Here is a 15249-nt window from a genome sequence, read left to right as displayed (position 1 = left end):
AGAAAGGAAGCTATTATCTGACACAGCCTGTGGAGGAGACGCTGGGCGATGATCGAGAACTCAGCCAGGAAAATGAGGCCGAAGCAGACCACCAGACCAAAGTTTGTTTGCACAGTGACTTTTGTACTGTTTGTGTTTGTGTGCGTGTGCTTGTGTGTGTACTCCGCTGTGCATGCGAACCTGTGTGTGCGTGCTTGATTTGCAGTATCACAGTGTATGTGAGCCCCTCACTGTGAGCAAAGGAAGGATGCAATTTACATTTTTGGTGCACATGTACAGGAGCAGCAACAAATAAAAACCCGTGCCTAAAAATAAAATGACTTGAGAATTAATTAAAGTCAGAGAGTGTGCAGCAACAAACAGATGTGTCCTATTTAGGGCTAATATCAACTTTAGCTAACTAGTGTAGGGAACTTGTGATTGATGGCGTCTGTCACTACAGCTCCAACGTGCCTTAATCCTATCCAGCGGTTGCACAGCACCCAGATACACAATGCCTGATCTTTTATTCCTTTATTCAAATCCCATCGATTGAATAGAGTGATCAGAGGCGTTGCCCTCTCTGGAAGAGCTTAATCTCTCCCTGACACATGGAAGACTTGCTGGACTTTGATGATGCAGCCGCATATCCTTTTGGGCTTTCAAACAACTCTGCGTGCGCCGCTACCTCCGTCAGCTGTCTGGAGAACAATCATTCAGTACAAAGCACTGTCAAGGCTTCAGCAAGCAGAAGCTTCACCCTGCCAGCCTCTAATTCACCCCCCTGCTCCTCGCCCGGCTGCAATGCACTGTGGGATTGGATAACCAAATCCCAGATGCAATTAGTGGTGCTTTCAGAGACCATGGTTTAAGCAATATGCTGGGATTCTCCATTGTGCCCCTGTGCACTGGTTACTGGTAAATTGGAGTATCATCAGATCTACTGTGCTAAAGACATTTACAAAAAGCTAAAATCATGGTGGACAATTCTCTTTGTTGCACTCATGGCTCTAAACAAGAGCAGTCCTGAGGATTTTTAATTGATGGGTCTATTGTTTCTTTGTACTCACTAAGGATAACATAATTACCCTGTTCATTATCCTTCTGCGGTTATGTTAAAGAGCCTGTTATCAGAGCCTATGCAAATGTTTCTACAGCTTGCTACTCTTGTTCACTCAATGTTTTTTATGGTATGCGGCCTATTGCATCTGTGTGCCTTACAGCATCTTAAGGCATCCGTCTTGAAAGAGTTAGTCTGGGCCCAATGACATTCGGTCGATCCCGAACGAACAGACGATGATATATTTATCCCTCAAATAATCCTCAGGTCTGACTACTTCTCCATTAAAATGATAGATTTGACTTGAATAACACCCACACAGCAACGGATGTCAGAGCAGAAAAATGAGCCCGTGTTGTCACAGCAGGGAAAGAATGTCATCTGTGTATCAAATGTGATCATCTTCATGGGCTTGTGGTGTGTGTGTGGAGCATCACAGTACTGTATGTGCTGTCTGGTAATGTCTTGTGACAGCCACACCGAACCCATCCCTCACAGTTTGCCCAGATCTACCTGGGAAATGACCATCCCCATCAGACCGAGCCTGTCATCTACATGTCAATGTAAGGCAGCCTCATATGGTCAGATAGGCTGTGTGTGTAAACAAAGGGTTTGCATGCTATGCAGTTCGCACTTATAAACAAATGCACAAAAGCACACAAAAAAACAATCCAAACAGGGTGTCAAATGCCTTACAAAATCAAAATGTTGTTACCTACTGTTTCATTGTGAAATAACTGATTTGTTCATGAATTGTAAAACTATGACAGTGTTTCTTTTTTGTTTAATATGATCATTAATAAATCAAAACATTTTACAGTGGCTGTGCTCATTTGTATTTGTACAAGCAATAAACATGAAGTTTAACATTTTCACTTGTCCTTTTAAATTCATAAATTGTTAATTTGCAGTCAAATTTAAATAGTATCAAGTAATCTTAGAGGCCTGCTGGTACTTTTGGCTGATATAAATCATGTGTCTACTAATCAGATATCTATTTTTATTATGTTTTCATCAGAATATAAATTCTTAAAGACAAACTCACAATAAAAAAAGAAAAAATGTACAATGTCTCATCTGTATCAAGGTATAATAACTAAATACAAGAGCAGTTTATGATATTTGATTATTCTGTGACTCCTGTTGAGTGTTAGTTGCTAGGGCAATCATTTGTCATGATTGTATCTTTACATTAAGCTATTCCCTGGTCGAGCAACCATCTGACACAAAATATGGAATAAAAATAATGCATATATTATTGGGATTTGAATCGCATTTGAGTCTCAAACAGCCGATGAATGTTAAAATAATTTACAGCTGAAAACTAGGAATACAATTTTCCATAATGCACAAGGAGTTGTTCAGATGGAAGTCATAATTGTAGGTTTTGTGTTCAGCTTTTGTAAAAAAAAATTCTGGCATCTTTAAAATGTCTTCAGTTGTTCCACAACAAAAGAATGTTTTTCAGCTATTAAAAGAGGAAAAAAGGCCACTTTTCTATTTCCCACCTGACAAATGACATAAAATTGCAACTGCAAAAATACATATTTATCTTGCTGTTTGCATTTTGCAATGCTGATCATATTTAAAAAGGGCTTTGAACAATCTGCACTTTTTATTCTGTCAAATAACTTTTGAGCATTGTGTTGGATCATGCGAAATTAAAACCCCATCCTATGATTGTGTGCTGTCTACTTGGGTTGAGAGGCTTTACAAAATAAACTAGCTCCTTTTGGTTGCATTAGAAGACAGAAAGTGTGCTGACTCGCACACTTTCGAGAAGAGAATTCTACATTTGTATGGCTGAATCGATACAATTAAAATTGCCTTTTGCGTTAAGCAGTTTGCCTTCCAACTCAAAGTGGGGACCTCAGCAAAGTTGTTGTTTTCTCAGTCTACACCATTTACCTCAATTCTATCATCACTGACAACCTGCTTGCAAACTTCAAGGCCAAGTGTGCATAAAACAAATCAGTTCTGGGTGTCAGCAGATAATGTGGGGTACTGATGCAAATCTGTTTACCACTTTTCTTCCAATACATTAAAGGTGCTTTTGTGTTGCGTGCTTTGACGATGTGTCATAGAGCAAAGCATGTGTGTGTGTGTGATGTGTGCGTGCTTGTGTGAGAGAGCCAGAAAGGAAGAGAGAGAGTGATTAAGTGGGAGCTTGTTTATGTGCGTTTGCTTTAAGTGTGAGCAGGTGGATTTGAGGAAGCATCTGCTGTCTTTTAGTGGTTTTGAAGTTTATCTGCATCCCATTTCAGACTGTTATGTGAATATGGGGACTAATTATGATTGGTCTTAATATTGTGTGTATAGCACTGCAGGATAACACGATATATCAATTCCCTTTGATTCCATGTCGTCACCCATTATACACGTTCCATCAATGGAGGGTTTGTCGTTGTTGCAGCCTGAACTTGCTCTCTACTTCAGAACTGTGTTTTCAGTATTTCCAAGGTGGGTGATTGTAGCTTGGATCTTTTTTTAATTTAGTCTCTGATGTAAGTTCAGACAACACAGGAAAGTTGTTGCATTTTGGTGCAGCGTCTCTTGCTGACACTGTTATATCTTTCAGAGCCTTAGTTCACCCTCATGTTCAGCAGCCCGCTCTTTAATTATGATTAGGCTGTTCACACTTCTCACCCTCCTCATCGCTCAATTACAGCACAATATTGATTTGTTCCTGGAGAAACCATCAAGGATGCACAGCCAGGAAATCACTGATATGCTCTCTAATATGATAAATGTGTTTTAATCCAACGGTACATTAAAATGCCATCTTACACTGCTATTAGTCACTAAATTAATGATCAGAATAAACTAGTTTGGCAGTTGGTACGAGACTGGCCCTTGATCCCCTGTTGTTGGTCATTTTGCTCTCAAACTTTTGTCCTCATACCTAATGTATCCGTTTCTTTAAATGGAACGTATGATAAAACAACAATTCATCATCCTCATCATCACCACCCATAACAGAGGTTTGTTTGGGATCCTTTGTTCCTTTAAGTTTAAACATCCTCCCTGAGGTGCACATACAGTATAAATAGGATCCTAGTACACTACATTTAACAGCAGTCAGTTTGTTATAGATAGTATCTGCAGTGGCACCTTAACTTGAGTGTATCATATAGACACAGAGTACACACGCTAGCTCGGCCACAGAAAGAGAGCATGTGGCAGTGTCAGCAGCCTAGTGCGGCGTGGCCAGGTTTCCTGGGGCGAGGGCTGTGCTGCGCTCCATACGGAGGGCCTGTGCTGGGAGCCCGGGGGCCATGCAGTCCCAGGTCAGCAGATGGGCCTGTGATTATTATTTCCAGGCCTGTCTTACCTGACCACTTCCTCACTCCGTGAACAGCTGTTTCACTCGCTTCACTGAGACGCTACATGAACAGCCATTTTTCTTCTGTTCTTTACTTTGTACATAGTATAAATCTTTACTGTGACCCTGCTCTGGGCTCCATCCACCTGTGTCTTACCTCGGGCAAAAGCTCCCCTGGAGGATTGTTTTTCTTTTTTTTTTACTAACGCAGGAAAAAAGACTATTAGGATTGTTTTTTAGACAATGGAATGCTTAAAGTTTGTGGCTTTGGCACAAGAAACATGTCATTTTAGTGACATCCCATCATCCATAACACTTGTTCTACTATTTTGGTTTTGATACTGTACATTTGAGATGACAGTGAGGCTTGTTGAGATGAAAATATTATTTTGTTTGCTCTTGACACTGTGAAACAGAGCTGTGTCATTATAATCTTTCAGAAAACGGTTGATGTATTGCAAGTTGTTAGAACATGCCATTTCTCTTCGACTGTGTCAGGTTTAGCAATCACATATTGCAGACTATGGTGCTTTTGGATGAATACCCTCTTTAGTCAACCAATTCATCACACTGCAGGGAATATTGTTCTACAGCACCTGGTGTTCAGACTATTTCTGTGTTCTAAACACTGTTGGTACAAACCATTTGTTCTCCATCCAACAAAGCTTGCAAAGCCTCATTACTGCTCCATTATTCTTGGAGGATTTTGTACCCATCTTTAATATTACTGTTATAGAACACATTATTAGTGATTTTCAATTTGCATTTGCATTACATGTTTGGAAGTCTAAAAAGGGTAATTTACTTTCACCATTATTTAACATTATTTCTGACTGAATACAAATGTAATAATCCATGAACAAAGAGTGAGCGACAGCTACAGTTCTGAAAGGTCTTGAAAATGGCCTTTTATGAAACATTTTGTGAACTTTTTGAGCAGAATGTTATATTGGACATCATAGTCTGATGGTTCAATAGACCAACAGACACAAACAGCCTTTGGTCTGAAAGAACAACATCAAAAGTAATATCATCATTGCTCTACAATCTAAAACAGAATTATTATTCCAGAGAACAAATAGTTTTAGTAAGTAGTTTAACAGCAACAAAAACACACTGGAGGGAAATATTTAACCAGGAACACAAAGAGAACTGCTGAAGCAGTTTTAAGCCTCTCAAATCATTCAACATAGATTGAAGCGCTGAATGAACGAGCAGAATCTGGCTTATTTATTGATAATGAAATGGCTGAGAAAGGGGATTTTTTGGAAATGCAAAACGTAAAATAATAGATTTTCTCAACTGTATAAACTCTAAATCCAAAGAGAACGAGGGAGGAGACAGAGCACATTCTGACTATACTTAGTCTGCCTGCACTCTGGTGAAAAAGAAACCCCTGCCTTTTAGAAAGATAGGGAGTACACCTGTAAAGTCAGGTGGCTGGCTTTCACCATAAGGCCCTAGCCACTGAGCTGTTGATCAGACACCTCTTTTCACGCAGCTGGTACATTTAGATTCCCAGCCCCTCCCTCAAATCCCACAGTGTGCTGTCAAGGAAATGTGTGGAAATGAATTATGGAAATTTCTGATGGGAAACTTGGTGCATTAGTGTTTCATTTAGCTTGCTCGTACCCTGAAGCGCTGCTCCAACCTATGAGGGACAGAGCTGGAAATATAACTCTCAGCGGCAGGGAAGCCCACAGGGGTGCGTCTCCCAGTCAGGGCACGGGGCAGTCGATTTATCTGCCAGTGGCCTGGGCCTGTCTGATACAAGCTCTCTCACAGGTGGATTTATCACCGATGCCTGGAGCTGCAGGCCTACAAACTCAATACAGGCCTCCATTTTTTATACTGGCTAAGCACAGCAACCTCCGCTAACTCTCCTCAACCTCTGAAACTCAGGGAGCACTTCTCAAGACATGTTTTATTGGTGTCAGTGTTTCATTCTGAAGTTCTTCAGACACATAAAAGGGAGGAAATCTTTGTTTATTGGGCTTCTATATATGTTAGTGTATTACTGCGTGTTTGAGTTGTTAATATATTTGACAGATTTTTGTCTTTTAAGAAATATTAGATTCTGGCTGGTCAATGTCATCCCCTGGTAATATTACATATTATGAAACTACATATTTTGAAAGTGTAAGAAAGTACTTCACATGTTTTTTTTCTTTGTACCCTTTTAGGGCATTTTATGCATTTATTTGATAGCTTACAGTTGAACAATGCTAACAGTGAAAGACAAGTGCTGACAGATTTAACAGTGTTTACAACAGGGGGAACCGGAGGGTTCATGCTACGCTGTCGGTCGGGATGGCATTACCGGCTATAACTGCTGTATGAGAGCAGTGCAGAGAGGCGACCATGCCCACATGCGCTAACATACACTGACATGCACTAAAAGTACGCACAGCCGGCCCGGCTATGTCAATAAAGCACGGAGAAGCTCAGATAACAACACACACAGAGGGAGAGCGACTTCATTCTCTGCTCAGGTAGCCATTACATGAAAACACAATGCCTCCGGCCACAGAGGTCGCTGGCACGGAGGCTTAAAAACTGCTATAAAGACCTGTTTCACCAAAACTGCTCATTATCCACAGGCTGTCACGAGACAAATATTAATTTGCTGGTGTCCAGTACCTGCACAGCAGCACCAAGACTGTCAGTATCCCCAGCACGCATTTATTTAGCCTGAACTCATTTTTAACGGTGACCATTTACATGTAGGCTATAACAACGTGTTCCTTCCATGACCCTATTTTTATAAGTACCCGTCTTGCTTTATGTGGTAACTTGACACAATAGCAACGCTGTGGACTGATGGTCAGAATTTGCAACTGCAGCCTGTTGCACTTGCCCTGGCATTAGACAACACGCAGGCTTATGCTGTCCGATGCTTGCAGATCTTGGTGGATCAAGAAAGACGTGCAACATGACTAAGGATGTATTTATCATTTTGCTCGTAAATGCATCGCCTCCTCTGCAGCACTACAATTTTGTAGGAAAAACACATTGATTTTACCACTGTAAGTAAAATACAAAAAAATGCATTTCCAAATTAATAGCTTAGAAATATGAATTTGGGGTTTTTGCTCCTTTCCTTAGTTACTGAAGAAAGTCTGTAAGTTTGAGGTGAAGACAGCTCACTACTTTTTCAAATAGCATTACCATATACACCACTGAGGGCCCTGTTGTGTGCCTCAGCGTAAGTGTAACAGAGGAGAGGGGGAGAATGAATTTGCCACAGGTGTGAGTTTTCCCAGAGAGGTTTGGAAATTTAAGACTACATAGACGGTGTGTGTGTGTGTGTGTGTGTGTGTGTGTGTGCAAGAAAGGCCAGTGTGCACAGACCACTTTGAGGCATCACTAATGCAGGTTTTTCAACAAGAGTGACACGAGACAACAAGGAAATGACAGAAAGGCGCTTTTCCTTTGAAACGCTTTAAGAAGAAAAATGTCTTTCTGTCCCTTTCAGTCCTTTTCATTTGTCATTTCACCATTATGTGTGGTGTTGTGGTCGAACAGGTATGTCTGAATAGTAAACTGAAAACATTGTGAACATTGGTACAGGAATATGATTATAGTCGGGCATTTACTGGCAATCTCACAGTCACATGGGTGCAGCACGCAACACCTTCAGCATTGTAGCATTTACAGCACATTCCCCATTTAAATTTTTAATTAGCTTGTGTCATCAAACTATTCTGGCTCATTAGCTGATCAGCTGGTTGTCTGGTTAAATCAGCAGGTACAATTTAAAAATCACTGTAGAGAAGGTTTGTTGAAAGTATCCTTAAAAAGAGAACATTTTAGAAAGGTTTTGCTGTTGAATGGGTATCACCACCTATTCTGTAGTGTGTTCTGTAGGATTTTGAATCACACAAGACATTCACTTCATTGTTATACTATAACCCAGTTAGGGCAGGACCTCTCTGTCTACAGTAAAACGTCAGTTGGCTGCATTAATAAACTGTATAACTAGTATAAAAGTTCGTAAAAAAATAAACATATTCATAGCTTGACCTTACTCCTGCTAATGCTGCATAAGTAAAGAAAATCCATATGTTGTTGTTTTAGGAGTTTTAGTTTCCTGAAACCTTAGAACCTGCTCACTATATTCCCGACTGTTTACATAAATGCACCGTCAGCTTGATTCTCATAACAAATATCTCTTTTAAGAAACACATTGTAGTAGCCAACTGGTCCCCATGTAGGAGGCAAACCCTTCGGCCAGCGGCAAGCTGGTCCCAGCCTGCTGGCAGCAGCACCAACGTGCCCACTTCATCCTTGAGCCACACCTCCACTCACAGTCCGTCATGCCAGCCTGCAGTGCATACCTGGCAAACGCCGCAGCGGCTTGCCAAGGAAGATTTATACCTGGTGTTTGACCTACTTGAGTTTGCATCTATATTAGTGAAGGAAAGAGCTTGGTTGTAGGGGAGAGAAAGGTCACAGAGATCCTAGGTCTTCCTCTGATGCATCAGGATGATGGAACTGGCTAATTTAATGAGCAACAGTTGTCCCCTCGGCCGCTACAGATGGTGCACTGCAGCTCAACTCAAAGCCGTCTGGAAACACAGCCTTCACAGCACACTCATCAACCATATAGGCTCTCATCCTGTACAGGTGCAAAGAAACTTCAAAGTTACTGTAACAATATTTAGAGAATTATTTTTGTGCAAACCAACAACAACAAAAAAAGCACTGCATAACATTCTGATTGGATTGTTGATGTTATCAATATTACCCTCAAGCTGTCTACAGCTATAAAGAAGTCTGTTAATATTGCAGAGTATATTCTGTATCTGGGTTGAAACACATGTGAAACTGTGCACACTATGTGATGCACATATAGAGTGGACCATTTGACATCAAAAATAAATATATATGACATTCATTTCATATACGTTTTTTTCTTTAACTCAGTGTGACACATCAAGTGACTTTTTGATCTTGACTGGAATTGAAAATTAAGTTTGTTGGTTTCAAAATGTCGTGTACACATAACAGCTTATAGTTTGAGTTTATAATGATGCTCACCAAAAGGAGGAAGAAGGAAAGAGAAGAAATTCCATCAACTGATGAAAGTTCCTCATTGAATTCAGCAGCTGCAGCGCGTCACGGTCCCAAGTCACAAACATGGCCCCAAACATTCTGTTCTTGAATTTAGTCTTTCCCATTGTAATTACACTTTAGAAATTTACTACATTGCATTATGTGAGAAATAATTGCTTTCCCATATGCTCCTCTTGGATGTGTGCGTATTTTCATACAGAAATAGATTACATATGGGATGTTCACTAGTCATACCAGGATATGCATGCTGTGCAGCTGCGGGTTCAGAGTCCTGGAAGCTTTTTTTTTTCCAATTCAAGTTCGGTCAAAGGGCCGTGAGATTAACTTGTGTTTAAGCTCCATGAACAGGTTTGTTGGGCTCTGCTAAATTGGAAATTCACACAATGATATAAAACGATAAAAAAGCAATGATTTTATTTTTAACTACAGAAAAATGCTGAGTTCTGATGTTATTGTGGTGAAAACTCTTATTGGCTTTGTAAGTCGCACAACGTTAGCATGTTGTTACAAAATCTATTTTGACACTCTGCTCAGCTTTAAATGAACTTCCAATTTGACGATTTTATTTATTCAGCGTTACCTGAAGCCGTCCATAAAGATTGGCTCAGTCCTCATCCCAATACAGATGCTCACAATTTTCTAGTATTGTCTCAGATTAATTCTCGTTACATATCTGCCAGTCAAACATCTTTTAAGTAAAATGAGAATCTTTAAAATATTATAAATTACAATTCGAAGTTGTGGAAAGTTAATGGCACAGAATGTTTTTTAAATAATTTTACCTGCCACAACAACAGCACTTTTTTCAATGGCAACATTAAAACAACACAGGTAAGTCACCTGACACTAAACCTAAAATAATTTAATGTCTGTGGAATGAGACGCAAGAGAAATGTGCTGGTACTGGGTAATTTGCATGATAGAATAACCCTTCCTTGTGTTTGGTAGGAAAAAAGAGCTAATGTATTCAGTGTATTTGTGGTCATGCTCTTCAGTTTTTATCACCTAGAGACTAGCATTAAATCACCTCACTGGGGGAATGAGTCGCAGGAAAGGAAAAAAAAAAAAGGAAGCAGCTTCTGGATCTAATGAATTCCTGGGAGAATAAACACGCCTTTGAATAAAGCCCTAATCACGAATTAAGTGGTTGTTGCCATCATACCTTTGTAGAACATACCCACAGACCTGTGAATGTGTGTGTTCAAATTATTTCCTCAGCCCAGGCAACAATGAAAAAAAGATAAGAGGTAAGCTACCCAGTCCGTGTTTAAAGATAGGACAGGGCTCATTTCCAAACTAATCCCTGGTCTCAATCCCTGCTTCATTTGCTCTGTGCAGACCGCTGCTTCAAGGGTCAAACTGAAATAACAGGGAAGCTGTCCATGCCGTACGAAGGTCACCTTTGGCTTTCTCTCTTTCCAGTTAAATAAGCTTTGTGATGTGGCATTATGATAAATGACCTGATATACAGTCACAGAGGGGCTCACTACAAACCGCCTGTTCATAGTCCACGTTTCCTGTACCGATATTGGCCCACGGACTTGCTTCATTGAACAAGGTAGAGCAACCAGTAGAACAAAGACTGGGGTAAGTTTTTCTCAGTGAATAATCCCACTGAGCCTTCTTTGAAGGAGTTCTTACACTGGGAAGGTGGATAGGGCAGATTTTAATCAATACAGGAAAACAAGGAGCTCAGGGGACGTAAGGAGCCTACCAGTCAGGATGAAGATTAAACACCTCTGTCTAAAACACACTCAGCTCATGTCAGAAAGCCCGGGTAACTTCAAATCCATCTATCAAAATGGTATCAAACTGTGTTTTTCTAACAAAGCAATGTTATATGACATGTATTCTCCCCTACAGCTGTAGGTGAGCAAGTGCATCATAAATCATAGCAGACAAAGCTCAGCTTGACCTCTAAATGGTTGTATATCAGGCTATTCTGATTCAGTGTGGATGTCTTTTGGCCTCAATAGGTATACTTACTTTATTTGAGCTTTGAACAATGCCGACTTATCCCAGAGGGCTGATTCTGCATAGCAAACAATCTCTAGTTTTGTCCAACGGCTCTTTCTGAACTTTTCAGATATACCTGAGAAGTGTGAGCGTGCGCCACCATTTCCCAAGTCCTACAGTGAACATAATAGTTCTTTTTTTTTTGCAACATTTGTTGTCTGCATAGAAAGCTCTGAGTTTTGCTCAACATGCTAAAATAGTAGATAAATTCACCAGACTGTGAAAAACAGCTTTCTTGGGGAATGTAAGGATGCTGTGATGGAGGTCGCCGTTTTGAGGGACTTTGCCCGAGTGCAGCATTTTTCTTCTTTGTTAATTAGACACTCCTAGTCATGTTGGCTGCGAGGCTGGTTTTGCTGTGAAATAATGTCTTTGATTAAAAGATCCAGCACTCACGAGAAGGCCTGTGTGATAAAGCCACGCTCAATCGGGGGACCCCCCAGCTCTCTAAAAGCCCCCCCCCATTTTTCACCTCTTTCCCTAGACTAGAGAACAAGGAAAGAACAACGTTGCCTGAAGTGGCCATGCTGCTCATTTCATAAGCAGCCTCGCCACTTTGACTCATTTAAAAAGATGAAAGACGGTTACTGTAATATTTGAAGTAGTGGCCACCGCAGCTGAACAACATGAGAGCGTTTCAGAGAGAAGTTTGAGTATGTTTTATGAGAAACGCTGTACAAGAACAAGCTGGACTGGAGCATGAAATACAGCACAATAAGAGAAGCAAACGTTGTCACAGACCCGTCTTAGGCTGAGAAGACTCGGGCCTCTTCTTAGAACTGTAGGTCACAGTCAGAGGGCCCAGCTGAATAATTGATCAATGAATGTGCAGTGAAAACAGAAACACAGCTTAGCACTATATTTCCCCTCTCCTCCTGTAATGTGCATTGAATCCCACAGATCCATCAGCTACATGCAAAGCTCCGCTGAGCTGAAAGACCTCCAAGTTCACTTCAATTATTCAGCATCCCTCCAAGATTATGAATTATTGAGCTAAAAGTATGTTCCATACACGGCCATGTACGGTAGCTTGCTGTAGACGGCGCCCACTTCGTAGATGTGTGGGAGATCTGTGTTTGTGTGAAACAGCGGGCAGACAGGAACTATCAAAGCTCTGGACAGCCAAAACTGTAGACGATAACCTAAACATGTAACGCCATATTTAAGTGGCTGAATTAAGGAATGATGAAATCCAGAAAACTGCTTGCTGTGTCAGCCATTACAGTTTAATGGGGAGGACAGGCATGAGGAAGCACCCCACCTTCCAATTTTTTTTTAATTAGGTAAGCAGTTTCCAGAGCGGTAGATTCATAAGTAGACTATTAATTGTTTCTTCCACACCTTGGCAAAGTTCTGGGCTCATGAGTCTGTGTTGTCTTTGGGGCTGAGAGTTGTTTAGTTTTAGCTGCCATCTGCTGACAGCTTGCACAGCCAGCATCGGTCCAATCACCCTCTCTGATGGTATGAATTGTGCCCGGGCCTCTGATGAAGAGTTGGGGTTTGCTTTTCTTGGCTTGAGTGGAGGAGGAAACAGATGATACAATTAATTATCAATAGGTCCCTCAGTAAATCAAAGCCATTTTGGCAGTCTATGACAAAAAAAAGCCCACTGAACTGCCTGCGAGTCTTTGCCATCTCTTCATTGCCCATTCTCAACAACTGCTCTCTGGCCGCCTGCCTCCAGTACAATCCACAAGGTGTTTGAATAGATTGTTCAAATATTTTTACTGTTGATTCTTTCTCTCTCATTTTGAATATGAAGACAGTTTTCTCTGTGGAAGAGCGGAGAACCACTTGACTGAGTGCATTCAACTCTCCTGCCCGTCACCAAGGCTCTAATGAGCATTGGCGGTGGCCGAGGCAGGGAGGCTGATAGTAGCTCATTATCTCCATGCCCATGCTGGCCTCCGTATTCCTGTTTGTGGTGAGCCTGTTCTTTTCTTATTGGAGGGTAAACATTTACCCAGCGGAGAGAAGCCTTGACCATTAGGCGCTGGGGAGCTGTGGTAATCGAAAGAGGGCCCGCTGGAGTTCTGCCCACCACCTTGCGCAACAGAATAACTCACTCACCCTCACTTTGGCATTAACCTTTTATTGGAATTTACAACCGTCTGGGGAGTGTTTCTCCGCAGAGGTTGAACTATGGCTTTGGCCTTACAAAGCAAAGGCCATTAAGCAGGGTTTTTACAAGCCTAAGAAAGCTAGGTGGACCTCATGGACAAGTCATGAATTTTAAAACTGCCAAGGAGAATGTGTTCACAGTGCTGTTCAACACAAACATCCACCTTTGCCACAGTAGCGGTGGTCATTGGTAATGACATTATGGGGCATTCATTTTATAAGGGACCCCCTGAGTATTTCTCATGAGCAGAGTCCTGGTGAATACTGACAAAAAAAACAGAGAGGTGATTTAAAAAAAAAATGGCTCAGTTGTAGGTGCAAGTATTCGGGCTGATGGGTAGCGTCGTTTCTCCCGAGGTTTAAGACCGTATGAGCGTGCCGCTAACTGGTGAGCAAGTGACAGTTTTATAGACGAAGATTGTGTTTTCATCAGCTCCCCTGCTGTGTGTTGGAAAAGCAACACATGTGATAGTGATGGAGTGTGTGCAGTCCTTCATCCTTATATTAGGGACTCTAGGGGGAGGAGTAGGGTGAGCTCTCTAGGGTAAGAGGGGCTCATTAGGCAGCCACTGCCTCCCCATAACCCAGCTGGGTCTGAGTGCCAGCAGACTGGGCAGCCATCTCTCTCTTCATCTCTCTCCTCTCTCCCTCTTTACTCATCCACTTTACTCACACTGAACTGCCTTGTTTTTCAGATTCATATTAGAGTATATAGACTTTTTTTTAAATTGCATATAAATATATGTGTATGATGGATAGTAAAAGTCATCTTTAAATGATCAGTTAATGAGGATGGAATAACCATATTCTACTGCACCTGTTCATTTGTGGCAGTTGCAGCAGCCATGTCTCCAAACACAAATTCATTATCTCTTTTCATGAGAGATCCAAATACTATTTTTATGAGGGGCGCATAAAATCGTATGTTTTGACTTCTTTTTCCTCCCCGTCACACGCACCATTAGGAGGCAGTCACTTCCAGGGCAAGTGGAAGAAATTAATTCTCAAAGAGCTTCTCAAGAAACCACTGGTCACATGCTTGTTAGTGCTCTGATGAGCCACTTTGCCTCCCTTCATGTTCTGGTAATTATACACTCAATTAGCAGCCTCTTTGTGTCTGTTGCCTTAAAGATAATATTTTATTATTGATGCCCTTGCTATTACAGAGTAGGTGCACAATCTTATTGGACTCCTTTGTGCAGAGTGAATTAAAACACTAGTTAGACGATTGTGATGTGGTAGACTGTCCTTCATCCAGAAGGTCTCAGTTCAGGCCGCCATGACAGACACATCCATCGTTTTGAAGTGTCCTTGAGCAAACGTGTGGATCTCCACCAAACCAGGCCCCGCTGGTTTTTACTGACCTGTACCTTGACCACTCTGCAGGGAGCAGGCAAGCAAACAGATTGACTTCCCATATCACAAGACAATGCAGCTTAATCTTTCTGAATAGATGTGAAAACAGGAAAAACACTGTTATTTCATTTGTAGTCTTCAAAGGAAAAAAATTAAATAAAATCTCAACCAGGAATTATGCTTTATGCAGCAGTTGTAATGCTAGGGGGGGGTCTGCTCAAATTACTGCCTAGCCCGTTCCAAGGCTGTGGACAGCCTGTCTTCAAATTTAGGCTGCTAAGCGGGAGAGTCAAATTGGAATTCCAATTCTATTAAGAAG

This window comes from Cebidichthys violaceus, unplaced genomic scaffold, assembly GCF_023349555.1.
Source record: "Cebidichthys violaceus isolate CVI_PGR_0920_01 unplaced genomic scaffold, fCebVio1.0.p SCAF_3, whole genome shotgun sequence".
In the NCBI taxonomy this organism is placed as follows: Eukaryota; Metazoa; Chordata; class Actinopteri; order Perciformes; family Stichaeidae; genus Cebidichthys; species Cebidichthys violaceus.
Note: the sequence above shows the minus strand (reverse complement) of the source record.